Genomic DNA, 23,830 nt, shown 5'->3' with positions numbered 1-23,830 from the left:
GGTAGCGTCGGTCAACTCTGCGTTAGTCGCTGGCGTCATTATCGCCAGGATGTCGTCACGATATCTACTTAGATGCCACCCCTGAGTGCTGATGTCAGTTCTTTATACGGCATTCTATGCCAGAAGCGCAGAGCCATGCAAGACACTGACCACTGGTGCATAAACTAGGGCCCTGAAAAGGGAGTCCCTTACCCTAGAAGTCATTTCGCACAACGGGAAGGATGGGTGGGGCGGTAAGGAATCTATAACTAATACATGTCTCTTACAGCTATATAATTTCCGAAGGTACGTAACTTGCTCATCTGAAAGAGACTATTAGTTATGGATACCTTACCTTCGAATAGATACCCCAGCAATACCAACCCCGGATGTGGCTCTGCGAACTAAGGGCCAAGGAAGCAGTCTCTCCGGACTTGGCTGTCCAGGCAGTAATGCTTAGAGAATGTGTGCAAGGAAGCCCACGTAGCTGCCTGGCAGATGTCACGAAGGGGGACTCCACATCCCAAAGCAGTAATGGCTGCCGTCGCCTTGGTGGAATGGGCGCGTAACCCTACTGGAGGTTCCTTTTTTGCCAAGGAATAACAAATTTTAATGCAAAGAACGACCCATCGAGAGATGGTCCTTTATTTGCACAGCCCGACCTTTCTTGGTGCCTACATTGCCAACAAAGAGCTGATCATCCAGCCGGAATTGTTTTGTGCGATCCAGATAAAATGAGAGCGCACATTTTGGATCCAGACAAAGAAGCCTCTCCTCCTCTTTAGAAGGATGCAGGGGCAGAAAGAAAGTGGGCAAAGTGATGGTCTGGCCTATGTGGAAGAGGTAACCACTTTGGGAAGAAAAGAGGGTTGAGTTCGGAGGACAACCATGTCCAGATGAACAGAAAGGAAAGGAGGCTTAGAAAAAAAGAGCTTGAAGCTTACTGACCCTGCGAGCAGAGGTGATAGCAGTCTTTAAGGTCAAGAGTCTGAGAGGACAATTATGTAGCTGCTCGAATGGAGCACACACAAGGTATATCAGAACCAGGTTCAGGTCCCACTGGGGCATTACGAAAGGAATAGGAGAAAACAAAGGAGTAATGCCCTTAAGGAAACGATTTACAGTAGGGGACTTGAAAAGAGAAGGCTGATGAGGAAGCCGAAGAAAGGCAGAAATGGCCGAAAGGTAGCCTTTAAGGGTGCAGAGCCCTGCTGGGCCAAATAAAGAATAAAGAGGAGAACCTCTGATAGAGGGGCAGAAAGGTGATCCACAGCCTTTGCTGTGCACCATGCCACAAATTTGTTCCGTCTACAGGTGTATTCCGTTTTAGTGGCGGGACGCCTGGCTGCCAAGATTACATTACAGTCTTCTGGAGGAAAGTTGAAAGCTGTCAACTGTCGCCACTTAATCTCCACGCAAGGAGGTGGAGGCTGGGCAGGTTCGGTGGAGGTTCATCCCCTGTTGCTGTGACAGAAAATTCTCCCGAAGAGGCAGTCTGATCCGGGGATCGATGGCCATGTGCAAGAGCTCGGGATACCAGGCCCGTTGTGCCCAATCCGGAGCCACAAGGAGGACTTGGGCTAGGTCGCGCCTGATCTTCTTCAGCACTCTTGTCAGAAGTGGTATAGGCAGAAAGGCGTATAGAAGACAGCAACTCCAGTCTAGATGAAAAGCATTGCCTAGTGAGTGCCGCCTTGGAAAATACAACGTGTAGAACTGTTGACATTGCACGTTCTCTTCGGGGGCTAATAGATCTAACCAAGGCTCTCCCCACTGCTAAAAAAGAGACCTTGCACCACCTCAGAGTGAAGATGCCATTCATGATCCATCATGCACCAGCGGCTGAGTTCGTATGCCCTGGCGTTCAGTGAACCTGCCAGGTGTTGCACCACTAGGGATATGCTCTGATGTTCCAGCCATGTCCAAAGGCGGAGAGCCTCTTAACATAGGCCCACCTCGCCGTGTTTGTTGCAGTACCACATGGCAGTGGTGTTGTCCGTGAACACCTGCACTACTCTTCTCTGGACAGAGGGAACGCATGTCTTCAGTGCAAGACAAATCGCCCAGCGCTCCAGAAGATTGATGTGGAGCCCGGACTCCACCAGAGGCCTCTGATCTCCGCCTCTCCCATGTGGCCGCCCCATCCCAGAAGTGATGCATCTGTCACCACTGTGAATTCTGGTTGGGGAAGGGAGAGGGTCTGCAGTTGGCCTAATCGTGGTTCGTTAGCCACTACTGCAGTTGGTGTGCAGTACCTTGCGAAATCTGGACACAATCAGAAATATTCCCCTGATGCTGTGCCCACTGGAACTTCAGGTCTCACTGCAGAGCCCTGATATGCCACCTGGCATGATCCACCAGCAGGATGCAGGAGGCTCAGCAGCCGTGGAGTCGTCCTGACCGAAACCCAGGATAGAAGCTGAAAGATCGAAATCATAGCCCAAATATCCTGGACTCGCTGTTCGGGAGGATAAGCCCAAAACTGCGTTGTATCCAGAACCGCTCCAATGAAAAGGAGCTTCTGAGCGGTAATCAGGTGTGAATTTGGCACGTTGATAGTGAACCCCAGCGAATTCAGGAGGTCTGCCGTAGTCTGGAGGAGGGAGACGACAGCCTGGGGCGAGCCCGCCTTCAACAACCAGTCGTCGCAATAGCAGAAGACTGGAACCCCTGATCTGCAACTACCGCCATCACTTTCGTGAACACCCGAGGGGCACTGGTAAGGCCTAAGGGGAGCACGGTAAACTGAAAATGCTTGTGGCCTACCGTGAACCGCCTGCGGACCGGCAGGATGAGAATGTGGAAATAGGCGTCCTGCAAGTCCAACACTACCATTCAGTCTCCAGGGTCGAGAGCAGACAGAACCTGAGCCAATGTTAACATCTTGAACTTCTCCTTCTGGAGGAAGCGGTTGATGTCCGTGAGATCTAAGATAGGCTGCAGGCCTTTGTCCTTCTTGGGTACCAGAAAGTAGTGGGAGTAGCAACCACGAACTACTTCGGGCACAGGGCTCAATGACTCCCTTGGCAAAGAGAGCCATTACTTCCTGGCGGATAAGGGCCAAGTGATCCTCCGTCATGTGATGGTGCGTAGGTGGCATGGATGGAGGGGTAGTCTCGAAGGGGAGGGAGTAGCCCCTTCGGACTATCTGCAAAACCCAACCAGGTTTGTAAAGGTAAGATTGAAATGTCGTATTCTTTAGGAAAAAATTTCCAGTCTGACCAAAGTTCATTTTGTAGCGTGTTTATGAAAAAGATGTCACTCTATCCACTCTATCCATCCAGCCTGGGGCTTCTTCAGGGCGTTTATTTTGTAGACGAACGAGACCAGACTAAGGAAATCCTATTTCACGGCATTTAAGGCCATCATTTTGAGTAACCTAATAGGACCTTGACTATCTAGACTACCATTTCGATCTTTACAAAATAAATGCCCTGAAGAAGCCATGTAGGGGGAGAAACACGTGTTGGCTGTCAGTTCTATGTTTCTCCTAACTCACTCTCATGGATAGAGTCACATCTTTTTCATAAACACGCTACAAAATGAACTTTGGTCGGACTGGAATTTTTTCCTAAAGAATACGACATTTCAATCTTGCCCTTACAAACCTGGTTGAACTTTATCTAAATTAAGGGGTTAGGAGTTTCCCCCTGTCAAGGGCAAGAACTCAACTTAAGAAATTTCGGCTCATTATTCGGCCTGTAAGGGATCGGGACCTTCTACCCCTCAAATTACAAAATTGTATCTGCAAAACCCACCTGTCCGACGTGATGTTCTGCCAGTGGGGGAGGTGATGGCAAATCTTTCCACCCACTGGCAATTGGTGGCCCTGGAGGGTCGGACTAGGAAGTTTGGAGGCTGCTGCAAAGGGAAGCATTGGTGGACTTGCCCGCCGGCCCCGTGACCCACGAAGCTGGGTCCTACGTCACCGGCCGCGCAGAGGCTGAACAGTTTGCGCAGGCCTGTGGCTCTGGGCGGAACGTGGTGGGGCACTCCTTCCATATCCACAAAAGGGGCGAAAAGCAGACTGCACAGGCGAGAGGTGGCAGCAAAGCCCAAGGACCTAGCATCCTTAAATCCAGGTGCAGCGTCCCAGGGCTACCGACGTTGAAATCGTCCTGCCTAGCGAGCCGGCGGTGTCCAGCCCACATCATATGGCGAACTTGGCTGCACCTCTACTCTCAGCAACCGTATGTGACAACACGGCCCAGGCCTCCTCCGGGTACTGTGGCAGCACCTATGTGACCGTGTCCCACACAGAGTGGGTGTAACGGCCCATGAGACACGCGGTGTTCACCGACCACAGTCCTATGCTGGCGGAAGAAAACATCTTCTTTCCAAGGTGATCCAGCTGCTTGGATTACCTATCCGTTGGAGCGGTACGGAATGCGCCCTTGGAAGTAGAGGCTTGGACGACCAAGCTCTCTGGGGTAGGGTGTTGGGAGAGGAAAATGGGTTTGCCCGGGGCCAGGCGGTGGCATTGGGCAATCATCCTATCCACAGGGGCCCCTGTGCTGGACTTGGACCAAGTGCCCAGAATTATGTCTGTGAGGACCTCATTGAACGGCAGCAGGAGATCTGAAGAGGCTGCGGCCGGTTGAAACACCTCGGTCAGGAGGTTAGTCCTGACCGCCACCGTAGGAAGCTCGAGGTTCAAGGCCTCAGCCACCCTACACAACGCAACTGCGTATGATGCACCTTCCTCTGCTTCCACATGGTAGGGGGCGAAAGCATTCCAAGATCTGAAGAAGGGTCCAGACCACTGTGGAGACCACTGGCCTCGCCCAACTCCTCTCTCCAGTCTGGTTCTTCCAACTGGTCTGCCAGAGGGTCTACAGACTCCACCCAGTCTCCTCAACCTCCTCTGGTTGCCACTCAGGGCGATAGGGAACACCAGGGTAGAACAAGGGTACAAAAGTACTGGTCGGTTTCCGCGTCAATGTCGTGGGTGAGGCTGGGGTTGACGTCGATTGGGGACACAACTGGCTTCGGAAGGGGTGGCGGTGTCGCCAATGGATTCGATGCCGGAGGTGTCATAAGGTCGTCCGTTGCCGATCTGGAACCAAGCCTGGATCACTTGGGGCCCTGCGACACAGGGTGCAAAGCCGCCGGCATTGAAGGCCTAGAACCCCTAGGCGAGTCCGCAGGGCCCGAAGGCGCGCCAGTGGAGTGGGGCTGCCCAAAGATGGAGTGGAGGGCTTCATAAAAGCAACGAAGTTGGGCAGGGGTCACTCCGGCTCCCGGGAAAGGAGGGAAACTTGGAGTCAACCCAGCTGGCTGCGTGGTTGGAGCCGGATGACTACTTTTCGTATCCCACGTGTCGTCGGCCGACGGACATGGAGAACGCAAAGAGTGACGGTGCTTCGCCGTCTTCTTTTTTGTGCTTCGACTTACCTGAAGATTTCGACGAGGAGTGTTGGTAATAGCTCCGTGACCTCCCTCTCGACCGGGACCTGGAGCGGCGCAGAGCTGACTGCCGGGCCTCCAGAAGCTTTAGAGACCGCTCCTGAAAAGACTTCGGGTCCAACAGTCGAAGCATGACTTCAGGTCATGGTTGCGCTCCAGACACCAGAGGCACACGAGATCTGGATCTGGATCTGGATCCATCACCTACATCAGCTTGTGGAAGGAGCCACAAGGCTTAAAGCCGGTCCACCGATGTGACATCCCTGTGCACCAGGAGTCAAACGACTCGAAAAAGAAGTTGACAAAAATAAAAAAAAGAGTCAAAAAATGACTAGAGGTACCTCTTTCTCCGGATCTGCGCTGGCTGGCGCGGAAAAAAAAGGAACTGATGTCAGCGCACAGGGGCGCCATCTAAGTAGATACAGCGACGTCATCCTGGCGATCACAACGACTAACATGGAGTCGACCCACGCCACCTACCGACGCGCAGGGGTCCTGCTACAAAAAAAACTCTCCAGATTCAGTCTGCGCCTGGGAACTTCTAAGGTAAGGAATCCATAACTAATAGTCTCTTTCAGATAGAGCAACATTACAGACATGCCATTGGTCGATATCCATGTTTATTTCTTTAAAACTAAAACTATTACATTCATAAACAAATATTAAAATGCATGGCAACACAAAGCAAGTGAATCGTAATAGATTCATGCTCCTAAAACTAAAGTAAAAGTTCCATCCCAGCACACTGTATGGAACCAAATTCGAAATGAAAAAGGCTGTCCTCTTCTTACTGCAGTCATAAATTGTAATTTTGAGGCTGGCTTAGTAGTTAGCCTACTGTTTAGGAAGAGACGGCATAAATGAAGTCCTTTATAATGTAGGCATCACTCATGTAGATTCTGGATTTATCATTCATAGGACATTACAGTTGTTTAGCTGGACTGACAGTTAACTAGCTAATGTAATCAGTCACATAATTAACTAAATGAAAGCAAGGAAAGTAGGGTAGGAAAGATTCTAGGTAAAATACAATTCACAAAACGAAGGCAGTAAAGCAGAAATGATCAATGAACAGGATAAATTTACTGTTCCCGCCACAGCCATCCTTGAATGGTGAATGTGGCATATTTTGCTAATGCATAAGGACAGTAGTATACTGCAAGGCTGATTAGACGTATTGTGTGCAAGCTACCCAGAACGGGAAGCAGAAGAGAAATCGGTGCTAATAGAATAGCTACAACTGAGGGAATTGAGGTAATTCGAACGGTTGATATTCTAGACTTTCCATTTTACATTCATGACCTACTTTCCAACTGAAGACATCTGAAATACCTAGACACAGAATTAAATTTGCTCAGCTTAAGGATAGCGAAAATTGTGGGATTTTCTATGGACGGGAACTTGGTCAAAGTCTACAGGTTTCGCATATGCAAGTCCAATTGGCATTGTATATGTTTTTTAAAGGTGTTGCACAGCAGCATGAACTACTGTTCAATTTCATTGAAATTAAATAAAAACACTGCACTGTGGTGTGGCCTGCGTTGCAAGTGTCACAGCACCATTTTTTGTTTACTTAAAGTCATGTTGCATAGCAGCCTGCACTGCCGTGGAACATCTTTAAAAAAAACATTAACAAAGCTAAATAGCTTTGCACAAGCTATTTGTCTTGGTTAAGGTTTTTTAAAGAGGATGTGGCGTTAGGATCAGAAGCACAAGTTACTTACCTTCGGTAACGATATATCTGTAAGAAACATTAGTTACTGTTAGATTCCTTACCTTAGAATATCCCCAGGCGTCAGACTGGATCCGGAAAGTTTTTTCGTCAGCAGTACCCCTGCACATCGGTAGGCGGCGTCTGCGGCTCCGCGTCCGTCGTCGGCATCGTGATCGCCAGAATGACGTCGCTGGAGTACTTAGGCGCCGCCCTCGCGCGCTGACGTCAGTTCTATACATAGCTTTCCGCGCCAGAAACGCAGAGCAATGCAAGAAACCGACACTGGTGCCATGAAACTAGGGCCCTGACAGGGAAAGTCCTTAAACCTAGATATCAGATCACAGAACGGGGAGCATGGGTAGGGCGGGAAGGAATCTAACACTAACTAATGTTTCTTACAGATATATCGTTACCGAAGGTAAGTAAGGAGTAGTTTCTGTCCTGTAACTGCAGTTCTGTAGTAGGGGTATCTCTGTTATAGTCATAATCTAGTGAATAGTCCCGCCCATGTGCGTGGACCCCGGAGCAATCAAAAATAATCTCTTACAGTGTCAAAAAATGCAGAAATGCATAGACACTTAAGAGAGAATTTAAAGACAGATAATGCAGCCAAAAAAGGCTACACTGTCCAGTACTTCAACTAGAAATTCCACCACAAAATCCACAAAACAGCAAAGCCTGTACAGATTTCCCTTGCTTAACAGCAAAATCCCTCAGGAATGATAGAGAGAAGAACCTGGACAGACAAGCCCCATAGGCTGCCATTATGTGGCTTAAATAGGATACTGTGCCTTTAAGGAACCTTCCAGAACCTTCTCCCAGTATCCCAGAATGCATAGCAGGTCCAACTTAGCCTCAGTTCTTTTTGAAGGCGTAAAAAAAAAAAACGCCAGACCTGTAGCATTATGTACCTGAACAAATCTCCACCGGGGAGGCGGGAGGGCGCTTATGACTATAACAGAGATACCCCTACTACAGAACTGGAGTTACAGGACAGAAACTACTCCTTCTGTAGTAGGGGATCTCTGTGTATAGTTATAATCTAGTGAATAGAATGGCAAGCCCATCCCCACATCAAGCGGCGGTGGAGAATATGAAACTACGCCACTATTGTGCGAACAAATTCCGCAGCGAAGCCTGCCCAACCTGAGCGTCTGCCCTGGCATCAGTGTCCAGGCAGTAATGCTTAGCAAAGGTATGGACCGACTTCCAAGTGGCCGCCTTGCAGATCTCTGCAAAGGGAACATTACGAAGCATAGCTGTCGTAGCAGCTTTGCCTCTGGTGGAATGAGCCTTAGGTTTACCCCCTAAGGTCTTATTAGCTTTGCAGTAACACAATTGTATGCAGGACACAATCCACCTCGAGATGGACTGTTTAGAGGTAGCAAGACCTGTCCTGACTGAGCCATAATTAATGAACAATTGGTCTGACCTACGAATATCTTTAGTCTTATCAAGATAAAACTTCAGCACCCTCCTCACATCCAGGGAATGTAAAGACCTTTCCGCTGGAGATGACGGATTCTGAAAGAACGTAGGCAAAGTGATAGTCTGATTGATATTCTCGGGCCGATGTAATGGCCACGAGGAACGCCGCCTTCCAGGACAGGTGCTGCAACGAAGCCTTATGAATGGGTTCAAAAGGCTCATTCATCAATCTGGACAGCACCACATTCAAGTCCCACGAAGGCGAAGGAAGCCTGACAGGAGGGAATACTTTCTTCAAGCCTTCCAAAAAATCTTTGATCACAGGGATCTGAAAGAAGGAAGTCTGTGAAGGGCCTTTCCTGTAGGCAGTCAAAGCAGCCAGATGAACCTTAATGGAATGGACATTAAGGCCCGACTGCGCCAGATGTAGTAGATATGGAAGGATGACATCTTCCTGGCATGTCGTAGGGTTGAAGTTCTTAGACTTGCACCAGATACAAAACCTCTTCCACTTGTAAGCATAAGAAGTCCTAGTGGAAGGTCGCTTAGCCTCCTTCAGTATGTCCATACAATCCACTGGGAGATTCAGATGGCCATATTGCACTATTTCAGGAGCCATGCCGCCAAACTCAAAGACGAGAGGTTGGGGTGCACCATCCGCCCCCCGAACTTCGTGAGAAGGTCCGGCCTGCACGGCAGCTTCATGTGAGGAAGGAGAGACCGGTGAAGCAGGTCCGTGAACCACCACTGTCTGGGCCATTCCGGGGCAATCAGAATCATTCTCGCCCTGGATTGGGACAGCTTGATGAGAACCGCCGGAATCAGGGGAATTGGTGGAAAAGCGTACAGAAAGCTGTTCGACCAGTTGATCCATAACGCGTTCCCCAGCGTCCCCGGCTGGTAGTACCTGGAGGCGAAGCCTCGGCATTTTCTGTTTTCGGCGGTGGCGAACAGATCTACGTCTGGAGTTCCCCACCGTGCGAAGACTTCTCCCAGAACTTCGTCGCTTATGACCCATTCGTGGTTTTCCTGAATGAGTCTGCTCAGTTCGTCTGCCTGAACATTCTGCACACCTGGCAGATGGGTGGCCGTTATCGACAGTCCTCGAGCCAGAAGCCAGTGCCAGATCGCCTGCGCCTCCTGCGACAGAGTGCGCGACCTCGAGCCCCCCTGCTTGTTGAGGTAATACCTCGTTGTCGTGTTGTCTGTCTGAACAAGCAGAGAGTTGGTCTGAAAGGACGGGTGAAAAGCCTTCAGTGCCAAGTGCACAGCCCTGAGTTCCAGGAAATTGATGTGGTACGTGGCCTCCGTCTGGGACCACGTCCCCTGAATCTGCAGGTCTCCGGAGTGCGCTCCCCAGCCCTGGAGAGAAGCATCCGTCACGATAGTCTGTGTGGGAATGTCCGAGAAGGAGGAGGCCTTGATCAAACAATCGTCCAGGTACGGGTAGACAAACACCTTGTTCTTCCTCAGGTGTGCCGCTACCACTGCCATGCATTTCGAAAATGTCCTGGGTGCAGACTTCAGCCCGAAGGGAAGCACCGTGTACTGATAGTGATTGGTGCCGACTTGAAAGCGCAGAAACTTCCTGTGTTTGCATGCAATTGGCACTTGGAAGTATGCATCCTGTAGATCTATGGCACACATCCAATCTCCTCGTTGCAGCTGAGGGTAGATCTGATACAACGACAGCATGCAAAACTTTTCTCTGCGAATCCACTTGTTTGCCTGTCGCAAGTCCAGAATAGGCCTGAACTCGTTCTTGTCCTTCTTGCGGACAAGAAAGAACCGAGAGTAGAGACCTCTTCCTCTTTGAGACGGAGGTACGTCTTCTATCGCCCTTTTCCTTAGCAGGATGTCGGCCTCCGCCTGGAGCTCGCGCAGTTGGTACTGCGAGCTGACCGGAGGGATCGATGGAGGCGGGCTGATGAACCGAAGACTGTATCCATTGCAAACAATATTCAGCACCCACTTGTCCGGAGTAATTTTTCTCCACTCTGCCAGAAAAAATTGAACGCTTCCCCCCACCGGAGCGGGTAACGGACGAGGGGGAAGTAACTGCTCAGGGTCGAGACCCGGCCGGGCCCTTGGTCGTGGCAGAGGACTGCTGAGTCCCTCTACCCCTCTGACGCTTCTGGAAGGGTCTTCTGTATTGCTGCTGTTGTTGCTGCTGCTGATGTTGCCCAGAAGACTGTCCCCTTCCACGACCCTGTGACCCGAACCGCCGTTGGAACTGGCGGTAGGGCTTCTTTTCCTTGGGCTTCTCCAAGCCCACAGCCGTCAGGGTCTCCGCCTCGGCCTTCATCCTGGCCATCTCGTCATCTGCGTGTTTTCCGAAGAGGGTGTCTCCGGAAAACGGAAGATTCGCCACACGTTGTTGCGCTTCCGGTTTAAGTGACGTCAATCTGAGCCAAGCATGGCGCCTCTGATTAATCCCGTGGCAGTATCCATGCGCAGACAGCAAGGAGATATCTGCCGCGGCGCTGGTGGCCTGGTTAGAGACCAGCATCCCCTCCTGGACGATCTCCATGAAGTCCTCTCTGCGGTCTCGAGGAACAAGGTCCGCAAACTGCTCCATAGAGTCCCACAGTGCGCGGTCGTATCGTCCCAACAACGCCGAGTCACTGGCGGCCTTCATCGATGAGGAGGACGTACCACACGCTTTCCGTCCAGCAGAGTCAATCCAGCGGCTCTCCTTATCCGGAGGCACAGTGGATGCAGGGGAGGTGGCATGAAGCTTCCGAGCCGCCGTCACAATCACCGAATCCGGTACCGGGTCCTTTCTCAAGAAAGCTGGGTCCGAGTCTGGAGCTCTGTATTTCTTGAGGAGCCTGAAAGGCACGGACTTCACCACTGCCGGTGTTAGGAAGAGCTGTTCAGCCGGCTCGAGGAGTCCTGGCACCAAAGGCAGTAGGGGGCGAGACAAGTGTTTCTTATGTAATGTCTCAAAGATCACAGAAGTGGAAGGTGTAGGCGCGTCAACCTTGATCCCCAACTTCGCTGCCCCACGCAGGAGGACCTCCTGGAATGTGCCAATATCGTCTATCGGAGACACTCTAGTCTCCGGCGAGTCAGACAGCGTAGGCGAGTAAGAACGGGTCCCAGAGGCAGAACGTGACCTGGACCTACGCCGCCTATGGCGATGCCTGGATCTCGAGGAAGATCCGCGTCCACTCCTAGATCTGTCTCTTCTTCCCGAGCGAGACCTCGATCTCTTGGGCCTGGGACGGTCCGTCGGCCTCCCCGGTTCGGAAGCCTTAGGCCTCGGAGGAACCTTCGACTTAGGAGTCTTCTTTGGCGGAGTCGGATACTTGGGCATCGACACCGCTCTCGGTGGAACGGGGGGGGGGGGGGGGGGAGTAACCGGGGCCTGCGGAGCCGGCCGAGGAGGCAACGGAGGCGGAGGGGTCGGAGCCCTCGGAGGTGGACCCCTTGGTAAAGGAGACAGAGGAGGGGGTGCAGAAGGCTTCTTCGGGGTATATACCTCGGAATACGCCGTTCCCGGCGAACCATCATCCCGTCCGGACTGTGGGGAGCCCCCCACAGTCCTGGGCCTGGCCTTACGACCTCCTGACGCCGAAAAACGGTGCTCAGACGACGACCGTGGGTCCTTCGACGTCGAGCAGCCTTTCGGCGTCGACCGTTCCACACTCCTCGACGTCGACCGGTGTCTACGTCTCGACGTCGACCCCGACCAGATGGGCGAACCACGAAATCTCGACGACGGGCGATGGTGCCTCGACGGCGACCTCGACCTCTTCGTACGTCTCGACGTCGACCTCTTGGATCGCCTCGACGTCGACCTCTTGGATCGTCTCGACGTCGATCTCTTTGAATGTCTCGACGTCGACGTCTTCGGCGCCGGAGACTTCTCCCGCCTCGACGGCGACCTTGACGACGAGGATCCCCTCGACGACGAAGTCTTCGACGGCGAACGGCGGTGTCGCCTCGACGGCGAGCGCCGACGCCGGGTCCTCCGATGTCGTCCACTCGACGCCGAAGAAATCAACACCGGCTTCGACGGCGGCCTGTAAACGTCCCTCGACGTCGACGGACGACGTTTTCTCAACCCAGAGCCCTGGGGAGACCGGGAACTGGCCGTGGACCTTCCTCTCGACGTCGTGGTCATCGCCACTGACCCAGACGGAGAGCTTGGGCGTGAGCTGGACTTCCTGCCCCTGGGGAGCCCCCCAGAGGCCACAGCATGGGCAGTAGAAGCCCCTCCAGACCCACCTCGAGCCTTCAATCTTCTTTCTTCAAGTCCCTGAAGTCTGATCTTCCGTCTGTCCTTCAGGGTCCTGCCAGAGAAGCCTCTACAGATCACACAATCCTCAGGGATGTGGGAAGAGGGAAGGCAGAGAATACAGACCTCATGGGGGTCTGACTTGGCCTTCTTCCTGGAGCACTCCGGGCATTTGTCAAATAATGCTGGCATTATGGACAACAAAAGAGTGCAGAACTCAAGATGAAAGTCACCAAAGTACTTTAAAAGTACAAGAAAACCGAATTTAGTGAAAAACACCAACAAAAACCCTTGAAAAGGGAGAGCTCAATGCTCCAGGGTCCTGCTTGCAGGAGCCGGAAAAAAAGAACTGAGGCTAAGTTGGACCTGCTATGCATTCTGGGATACTGGGAGAAGGTTCTGGAAGGTTCCTTAAAGGCACAGTATCCTATTTAAGCCACATAATGGCAGCCTATGGGGCGTGTCTGTCCAGGTTCTTCTCTCTATCATTCCTGATGGATTTTGCTGTTAAGCAAGGGAAATCTGTACAGGCTTTGCTGTTTTGTGGATTTTGTGGTGGAATTTCTAGTTGAAGTACTGGACAGTGTAGCCTTTTTTGGCTGCATTATCTGTCTTTAAATTCTCTCTTAAGTGTCTATGCATTTCTGCATTTTTTGACACTGTAAGAGATTATTTTTGATTGCTCCGGGGTCCACGCACATGGGCGGGACTATTCACTAGATTATGACTATACACAGAGATCCCCTACTACAGAACTTGTGCATCTGAAAGAAACACATTAGTGTTAGATTCCTTACCTTAGAATAGATACCCCAGCAATACCAACCCCGGTGGAGGGTCTGCGAACCAAGATCACACCAGGAAGTCCTGGAGAACCGAACGGCCAAAGAAGCCGTCTCTCCGGACTTGGCTGTCCAGGCAGTAGTGCTTGGCAAACATGTGCAGCGAGGCCCACATAGCTGCCTGACAAATGTCAGGCAAAAGGACTCCCCGTCCCAAGGCAGTAGTAGCCGCCGTGGCCCGAGTGGAATGGGCGCGCAGCCCCACGGGAGGATCCTTTTTAGCCAAGGAATAACAGATCTTAATGCACAAAACGACCCACCGAGAGATGGTTCGTTTGTGCACCGCCCGTCCTTTCTTAGCGCCCACGTAGCCAACAAAGAGTTGGTCGTCCACCCGGAACGGTCGTGTGCGGTCCAGATAAAAGGAGAGCGCACGTTTTGGGTCCAGACGGTGAAGCCTCTCTTCCTCTTTTGAAGGATGCAAGGCGGAAATAAAGTGGGCACGGTAATGGTCTGCCCGATGTGAAATGCAGTAACCACCTTGGGTAGAAAAGAAGGACGAGCCCTCAGAACAACTTTGTCGGGATGGACAGAAAGGAAAGGAGGCTTAGAGGAAAGAGCCTGGAGCTTACTCACTCTTTTGGCAGAGGTGATGGCAACCAGAAAGCAGTCTTTAGAGTCAGAAGACATAAGGGACAGTTGTGGAGCGGCTCAAAGGGAGCACACATCAAATAGGTCAACACCAGATTCAAGTCCCACTGAGGCATTACAAAGGGAACGGGAGGAAACATGTGAGTAATGCCTTTCAAGAATCTATTTACAACAAGGGACTTGAAAAGAGAAGGCTGATCAGGAAGCCTCAAGAAGGTGGAAACGGCCGAAAGATAGCCCTTGATAGTGCCCAGAGCAGAGCCCTGCTGGGCCAGAGAAAGAAGAAAGAGGAGAACCGCTGAAAGAGGGGCATATAGGGGATCCACAGCCTTTGCTGTGCACCATGCCACAAATTTGTTCCACATGCAGGCATATACCGTTTTTGTGGAGGGACGCCTGGCTGCCAGAATGACATTACAGACTTCAGGAGGCAAGTCAAATGGCAACAACTATCGCCGCTCAATCTCCACGCATGTAGGTGGAGGCTGGACAGGTTCGGGTGGAGGACCGTCCCCTGCTGCTGCGACAGAAGGTCCTCTGGAAGAGGCAGACGAATCGGGGGATCGACTGACATACTGAGTAGCTCGGGATACCAGTATCTTCATGCCCAATCCGGAGCCACAAGGATGACTTGGGCCCGGTCGCGCCGGATCATCTTCAGCACTCGGGGCAGAAGTGGTATAGGTGGAAATGCGTACAACAGACCGCTGCTCCACTCGCGACAAAAGGCGTCGCCGAGCGAGTGCCGCCTTGGAAATTCCAATGTGCAGAACTGAAGACATTGCGCGTTCTCTTAGGTGGTAAATAGATCTAACCAAGGCTCTACCAACTGCTGAGAGACCTTGCGCCACGTCCGAGTTCAGACGCCATTCGTGATCCATCAAGCACCGAAGGCTGAGTTCGTCCGCCCTGGCGTTCAGGGAACCTGCCAGGTGTTGAACCACCGGGGTGATGCCCTGATGTTCCAGCCATGTCCAGAGATGCAGAGCCTCCTGACATAGGGTCCACGACCCCACCCCGCCTTGCTTCTTGCAGTACCACATGGCGGTGGTGTTGTCCGTGAACACCTGCACTACACTTCCCCGGACAGAGGGAAGGAATGCTTTCAGTGCAAGCCGAATCGCCGGAATCTCCAACAGGTTGATGTGGAGCAGGGACTCCGCCGGAGATATGAGGCCTCTGATCTCCCCCTCTCCCATGTGGCCACCCCATCCCACGAGGGATGCATCCGTCACCACTGCGTGCTCCGGTAGGGGAAGGGAGAGGGATCTGCCCTGGACCCAATCGCGATTTGTGAGCCACCACTGCAGTTGTCTCGCAGTGCCCTCCGAGATCAGGACGTGGTCGGACAGGTTGCCCTGATGCTGTGCCCACCGGAACTTCAGATCCCACTGTAGAGCCCGCACCCGCCACCTGGCGTGATGCACCAACAGGATGCATGAGGCCATCAGTCCCAGAAGAAGTAGGGTCAACCTGACCGAAACTCGGGATAAAGGCTGAAAGATCGGAATCAGAGCCTGAATATCTTAAACCCGCTGCTCGGGATCATAAACCCGAAACTGCGCCGAGTCCAGAACTGCTCCGATGAAAAGGAGCTGGAGTGAGGAATCAGGTGCGACTTCGGCATGTTGATGGAGAACCCCAGCAAGTGCAGGAGGTTGGCCATAGTCTGGAGGTGGGAGACGACTGTCTGGGGCGAGCCTGCCTTCAACAACCACCCGTCGAGATAGGGGAAGACTGGAACCCCTAATCTGCGCAGATGAGCTGCGACCACCGCCATAACTTTCGTGAACACCCGAGGAGCACTGGTGAGGCCGAAGGGGAGCACGGTAAACTGAAAGTGCTCGTGGCCTACCGTGAACCGCAGGTAGCGCCGGTGGATCGGCAGGACGGGAATATGAAAGTAAGCGTCCTGCAAGTCCAACGCCACCATTCAGTCTCCAGGGTCTAGGGCAGCCAGAACCTGAGCTAAAGTCAGCATCTTGAACTTCTCTTTCCGGAGGAAGACGTTGACGCTCCTGAGGTCCAATATAGGGCACAGGCCCCTTTTTCCCTTCTTGGGAACCAGAAAGTAGTGGGAATAACAACCACGTCCTACTTCTGCTCCAGGAACGCGCTCGATGGCCCCCTTGGCCAAGAGGGCCGTAACTTCCTCCTGCAGAAGTTGCAAGTGATCCCCTGACATGCAGTGGCATGGCTGGAGGGGTCGCCTCGAAGGAGAGGGAGTAGACCCTTTCGGACGATTTGCAGCACCCACCTGTCCGAAGTGATGGTACGCCAGTGGAGTAGGTGATGGGGTACCCTGCCACCCACTGGCGTGGAATGGGCCTGAAAGGTCGGACTAGAAAGGCTTTGAGGGGGATGCTGCGGGAGCGGATGTGGACTGACCGGCTCTCTGACCTCCTGCTCTGCCACGGCAAAATGCACGCCCGCGACTGCGTTGAAGTTGGTTCTGCGGCCTGTGGCTGGACGAACTTGCGGGGCGCCCCTTCCTTGGCCACGAAAGGGAGACGTCTGCTGGCGCTGGGCCGAAAGGCCCAAGGACATGGCTGTAGCCCTGGAGTCCTTAAAGCGTACCAGAGCGCTATCTGCCTTGTCGCCAAAGAGGCGACGGCCATCAAAAGGCATGTCCATGAGAGTGCTCTGGACATCCCCTGAAAAGTTGGTGGACCTCAGCCAGACGTGACGACGAATCGCCACCGTTGTTGCAATCACTCTGCCCAGCGAGTCCGTGGTGTCAAGTCCACATTGAATAGAGTATCATGCTGCATCCCGCCCCTCAGCAAGTGCTTGGGCGAGCCGTATCTTGGCCTCCTCCGGACACTGGGGCAGCACGTCCGCCACCGTATCACACAGAGAGTGGGTATAACGGCCCAAAAAGCATGCAGTATTAATGGACCGCAATCCTAAACTGACAGAGGAAAACAGTTTCTTGCCAAACTGTTCCAGCCTTTTGGATTCCCAGTCCGGTGGTGCGGTCGGGATTGCTGTTTGGGACGTGGAGGCCTGGATAACCAGGCTCTCAGGGGTTCTCAGGGGTGGGATGGGTGGACAGACAGCAGGGATCGCCCGGAGCTGGGCAGTGGCGCCGGGCCACGTTCCGATCAGGGGGAACTGTGAAGGGTTTGGACCAAGTGCCCATCAGAACGTCAGTGAGGACTTCATTAAACTGCAGTAGAGGCTCCGAAGAGGTCACTGGCAGTTGAAGCACCTCGGTGAGGAGGTTAGTCCTCACGGCTGCTGCAGGGAGCTCAAGGCCCAGGACCGTGGCCGCCCTGCGTAGCACCACATCATAAGTTGACCCCTCCTCTGAAGCCACGGAGGGAGGAGAGAGAAAACCAGTGTCAGGCAAAGTGTCTAAACCACTAGCCTTCCCCAGCTCCTGACTTAACTGGCACTGCTGTGCCAGAGGGTCCTCAGACCCCTCCCAGTCCTCCCCTTAATCCGTGTCCTGATAAACAGGCAAAAATGACGGAGCCGGGGCATAGGTGAAAAGCTCAGAAGTCGGCGCCACTCCGGTGCCGCGCCCGGACCGGGGCTGGCATCGCCCGAGGACCGCGCCGGAGGTGGCACTGAGGGGGGTCGGTGCCGGCGGAGGAGTGGTAAGGTCAACGGCGTTGACCCGGCGTCAACCGGGATCCAGGCCTGGATCCCACGGGGTCCTGCGGCGCCAGGACCGAAGTCGCTGGCGGCGCCGAGGCCAAAGTCGCTGGCAATACAGGGCTAGGACCCCCAGTCGGACCCGCGGGACCCAAAGGCGCACCGGCGGGCCTTGACGGTGGAAAGAGACTCCTCATGGCCACAAGGATGTCTCGAATCTGCTCCGGAGTCGCATCGAGCCCAGGGACCGGAGGGTGTGAGGCCAGATGCGACTGACGGGCCCCGACGAAGCAGCATGGGAGGTGCCACCTGAACCCTCGGCCGAGTCGTGCGACCGACAAGGGGACGTCGAAAGGCGACTATGCTTCTTCGACTTCTTTCTGCCATGCATCGACTTACCCGAATGCGAGGACTTGGATCCAGACCATTGATGATGACTGCGGCTTCGTGACCGGTCCCTCGACCGGGACCTCGAGCGGCTCGGAGCCGACTGCCGGATCTCGAAGAGCTTACGGGAATGCTCCCGCCTAGCCTTCGCCGTCAAGGCCCGGCAGTCGGGGCATGACTTGTCATTGTGGCCAGCCCCCAAGCAGTAGAGACATCGGCGGTGGGGGTCGGTAACCGACATCAGACGGTGACAGGCGTCACACGGGTTGAAACCAGCCATCCCTACTGGCACCAGGAGTCAAAGTCGACTCGAAAAAGATAGACAAAAATGTCCAAAAAGTTAGTAAAAAAATTACTAAGGGTACGCTCTTCCCGGATCTGCGCTTACTGGCGTGGAAAAAGGAAGAACTGACATCAGCGCGTGAGGGCGGCGTCTAAGTACTCCACAGCGACGTCATTCCGGTGATCACGACGCTGACGACAAACGCGGAGCCGCAGACGACGCCTACCGACGCGCAGGGGTACTGCTGATGAAAAAACTTTCCGGATCCAGTCTGATGCCTGGGTATATTCTAAGGTAAGGAATCTAACACTAATGTGTTTCTTTCAGATCTGCATCCTGCAGAACTGGAGGACAACCAGGTTTTGACTCTCTGCGTTGAATCAACATCCTGAGATTTGGGGCAAATCACTTAGACCACCCGTGCCTAAAAATGAAAATGAATGTGTCCTTGCATAAAGTAAATGTTGCTCACGCATGCAAATCCTTTTTCTTCGACATTCCCAAAGCAGGTTGGGAACGGACCATGAAGACCCACCCACTGCTTAAGAATTTATCTCCTCTGTGGCAGGAGCAGAATCATGAAGAGTTCACATAGGGCTCTGCAATAGCCATGGCAGGCAAAGAGGCTCCCAGAAGCGCTGCACCTGGGTCAAGATGTTCCCTGACTCTTCCACCACAGATGCACCCATCCCCAAGAGGAAGGCACTGGGAGGGGCAACTGACATGGATGAGTTTGCACCCCCAATGGGCTTGTGGTCTTCCCCACTACGTCGCAGAGGGAAGCAAACAGGGCCAGGACCTGCAAGGGAGTTTCTTGACGGCTGTTAGACTTGCCTATATTACTGAGCCAGCAGCACTGTATCCTTATTAATGAGAAATTTCAAGGGGGAATGTGGGCTGAGGTGCTCAAACCGTTGTTTTTCTTTTGTGTGGGATCTTTAGTCCTGGGGAGACAGATGCTTCTAGGGTGGAAGTGTGGGGGTGGGCATGACTGAGGTGTATGTTTGGGGTGGTTAGGCCCGTTAGGCAGTATGTTTTTTTTCCCCAGACAGGTGACTCTTGTTCTCTTATCTACTCGAAGCTCCTTTGGGAAATACCTGGACCCTAGAATGTTGTTTGAAGTCATATGGCTTTTAAAGTAAAGACCGGGAATCCCAATGGCCATAATGACTGCATCAAACAGACTGCCATCCTGGGTTCCGCCAAGCGTCATGCCCCAGATGTGCTCTTACTTCATGAGACGTACCTCCTAGATACCCAATGCCCATTCCTAGCTCGATATGGATATGACAAAGTATACCACGTAGGTCACACCAGGGGCTCACCGGGAGTGGCTGTCCTGATTCATAAAGGCTTTCCCATGGTCGTTATCTGTAGTTCCTCAGACTCACATGGCAGGTATATCACTGCTGAGGGGGTGATCAATGGGTAGCACCATAACTTACTGGTTTTCCCGGGGGTTAGCATCGCGGGTTGGACCTTCAATATGCCATTGTCTTCCAAAGCAAATAACTGTTGGATCGGGCCCTAGCCCTCGGCCTCCTGCCTCAAGGACTGGACAACCTGCCTCGTTCTTTGTGATGTATGACATACTTGGCAACCCCATACACGAGCCTTCACATACACCTCCACGGCATTTAAGACTAGATCTCATATTGATTTTGTTTTCATGACCGCTATCGATCTGCTTCTCACTAAGATAAAGAGATCCTTCCTTGGGATATCTCAGATCACACCCCAGTACCTGCCGACCTGAGTCATGAGGCCCAAGGGGGCAACCGATCTGGTGCCTTATTGAAAAACCAATCAAAATCCCAACTATTTCTGTTGATAGGGGCTTTGCAAGTCCACGAGTGGCGGGCCCCTATACCCCTTAGGCGGTTACGCTTAATCTACATCAGCATGTACATTTCGCCTGTCCCTGATCTGGCATGGTCATTGAATCAGATGCATCTAGTGACCCAAATGCATAGAGATCTGGAGTGGTGGTCCTCTCATGCCCTCCATTTATGGCCAGGATTCCATTGTTTAAAATGATGGTGTTGCCTTGATTACTTTAAGTTCTACAGAACTTTCCCCATGCCATCCCCAAAGCTTGGTTCCATTCGTTACAGACCACAGTGGGGTCCTTCCTGTGGGCCCATTGGGTTCCCTGCACAGCGCTCAGTAAGTGTATACAGCTCCCTTTCGATAGCGACCTGGCAGCGACCAACCTCAGCCTCTACTACTGGGCCTCACAACTAGTGGTTCTGAATGACTGGCTGTTTAGAGGTCGAGAGGACCCGGCATACTGAGTAGAGGCTGGGGCTGCCCACACAAACATTGTAAGATATGGGTTTCTTGGTGGGATTACTTTGGGCTCCACGGATTATATTGTATATCCTTATTTGGTCCTTGGCCAGGAAGACACAGCCAAAAGTATTGTTTTGCCTGATTTGTTATTTATGTTTGTTGATCACCTCAAAAACCCAATAAAAATATTTTATAAAAAATGTAAAAACGATACAGTGCTCCAATACCTTTGGGTCAAGTTTGTGCTACATTAATAAAACAAATGCAAACAATACACAGCAACAACAAAGCTGGGGGGTGGGAGGGACAGGGAAAACAATGATGGGAGAGAGGGTAGAGAGGGACTGCAAAAACACATGCATTGTTAAGGAGTGCTAGATTTTAAATATAAAAAGTACCTCTAGCAGCAGCGGCCAGTGGAAGGACACTGGCGCAGAGACAGTAAAACTGTACTTTGTTCAAGCTCCAAGGAGGGCTAGATGACCGAGAGGAAGAAGAGGAAGTAGCAGCAAAAGGAGGCCTTAACTGATAAGCAAGGACATGAGAGCGACGTGGGAGCCAATAAATGCTAAGTAACAGTATGTATGGGGGTGGGCTCTGAACCTGTTTTAAGCTTTCTTTTTTATTTACCGTAGCTTTCTCAGACACTGCATGCGTGTTGTAGACGAAACCTAAAATTTACATTCCAGTAATCCAGTGAAAGAATTGGCTAGGATAACTTTATTGTTGAAGGATAAGAAAGGAAAGAAACTATGAAGCAGCCTACAAAGAAAAAGGCAGAACTTCAAGATAGTATATATGTGCCTAACAAGAGAGAGTGAGGCATCAATTGGCACCACTAAGCTCTTTACAACTTTTGCACAGGAGGACAAGGGCCGAATAGTTAGGCCAAAGAATAGGGTCCAACTGATTTGGGGATTAGGAAGAAGGGTCTCAGTCTTAAAAGGTTTTATCATGCAGAATGTGTACTTTTTCCATCCATCAACATGCTTTGGAAGGTCCCCCAACCCCTCCATCCCATAGCAGCTGTTTCTCCTCAGTATACATGCGGCAGGTCAGGAAAAACCTTGCATTTCCTAAGGGGGCCAGTGGCTGCAATGCAACCTTAATAACACGGGGGATGGCATGGACCCCTGAGGGATACCCCAAGGTAGACACCTATTTCCTAAGATGAAATTGTCAAGTTAAACTTGAAAATATCTTCCTGAAAGGTAGGAAGAGATCCATATTAACACTGTTCCTCCAGAGCCAAACTCTGGCAGGCTAGAGAGCTGGACACTAAAATCGACGGAGTCAAACTTGCAGACAGATCTAATAGAATCAGTTCCCTCAACACTGCCACTGTCCACAATAACCCTCAACTTGTTCAACACAAGGACTACAGCCACCACAGTGCTCCGCTGAACATACGCTAACGTGGTAATTCTCAAAAAAATCTTATAACGGAAACTTTCCCAATTGCTCCGTTAACCTGGTGATAAAATGCATTAAAGATATAGGATGAAAACTTGCTAAATCTGTCAGACCCACAGATGGCTTCCTGAAATGGGTCCTTCTTATGGCTACTTTCAAAAACTTATGATTATCTCCGTAGTAAACTCCAATAATATCTCATAGCCTAGAACAGATGTAATTGACAACTGCCATTGTTGCTCTGCCAGGCAGGTATCCCTCAGAGAGCCTGAATGTTTACTACGCTGGAGAAAAGATTTCATATCCTCCAGGGAGGAAACAAGAGAGCAAGGATGTTAAACTGAAGCCAGTAGAGGAATTGCAAGTTCATCCTGTACAGCTACCTTGCTATCTCTATTTCTTTAGGGACCACACAGCTCTGCTGAGAAAATTGTCAGCAACCGATTCTGCTAATGCTTGCAAGGCTATCGCTTTAATTTCTGGTAGCCAGTGAGTTCAACAAAGTATCCATCATCTAAGAACCACCTTAGGTGAGTAGGCAACTTCCCACTTGTAGGTCATAGAATCTGTGTTTAGCAGCTCTCACCAGATGACAAACTTCTCCATCTGCTGCCTAAAGAACAGATTGGTCTGGGTACCGTAGGACCTATGCCAGACCATTTATCCGTGAAGGCAATTTTGCTCTACCTTTAATTGAGAAGTATGAGGTGAAAGGTACTCATCAATTGCTTACTCCAGACTGTGATTTAATGCGACAACAGCATTTCTCCCTCTGATGATGAAGCTATTCCAGATAGTTTCTGCTCAAGAAAAAGACTAAAATCCTCTAGGCCTAGTGTAGACTTGGGTAAAAATTGAGGGCCTGCTTGACTGAAATCCCAAACATACTACCACTGGAACCAGAATCAGATAATGGTCTGTCCATGGCAGGTGTCTACTACACACCGAAGGAACAAGACAATGATTACTCGCAGTTGATGGTTAAAAATGTAAAAAACCTTTTCAGGTTTTAGCCCAGTTCCAGCTTGGAGGTGGTCAACTTTATGTTTTACTTTTTATACTTTTACCCTTAACAAATGCAAACATCACAGTATATTTAAGGCCTTATGTCTGGTACATAATTCCAAGTAGAAGTCTTAAATCTGCTAATTCTGGCCTTATTTGTGCCACTAAAGTCCGCAGAGCTAGATGGGGGGATAGAGCCTATCGCACTGTGCAGTCAGGTTGTGGAACCAACTGCCTATTACACTCAGACTCCAACCAAACAGGACAATGTTCAGAAAGCAAATAAAAAAATGGCTGTTCCCTGAGGCATAATTGATTAGTACCGGGACTGTTATATCTCTTCTTTCTTACATCAGCGCCAAGATTCCTCGGCATTCGAGCGCTCTATAAATCAAAATCCTATCCTATTCTATTTAAGAATATTATAACATTAAAATAGCGACTGATGAGGTCAGAATGGTAGATTCCAAAACCTATGCTGAAATGCACTAGCCACTGCATTTTATATGCAAAATGGTGGGTTCTGGTTCTACACCTGACAATCAAAAGAGGCTTTCGGTAATGTAGACTCCTAGTGCCATGGCTGAGTTTTACAGGTAGTGACGAGCAATGCCAACAGAGACTAGAGCCAAGTGACGAGGAAAACC

The 23,830-nt window shown here is 51.4% G+C and overlaps 1 protein-coding gene across 2 annotated transcripts in view; it reads right to left on the bottom strand.

Annotated features, from left to right (window-relative positions):
* CDC42BPA (CDC42 binding protein kinase alpha) overlaps nucleotides 1-23,830 on the bottom strand; it is a 1,077,984-nt gene that overhangs the window by 272,124 nt on the left and 782,030 nt on the right. The window lies entirely within an intron of this gene.

The sequence above is a fragment of the Lissotriton helveticus genome, chromosome 6, assembly GCF_964261635.1.
Source record: "Lissotriton helveticus chromosome 6, aLisHel1.1, whole genome shotgun sequence".
NCBI lineage: Eukaryota > Metazoa > Chordata > Amphibia > Caudata > Salamandridae > Lissotriton > Lissotriton helveticus.
The sequence above is the reverse complement of the archived record's forward strand: the minus strand, read 5'-3'. Positions and strand labels throughout refer to the sequence as shown.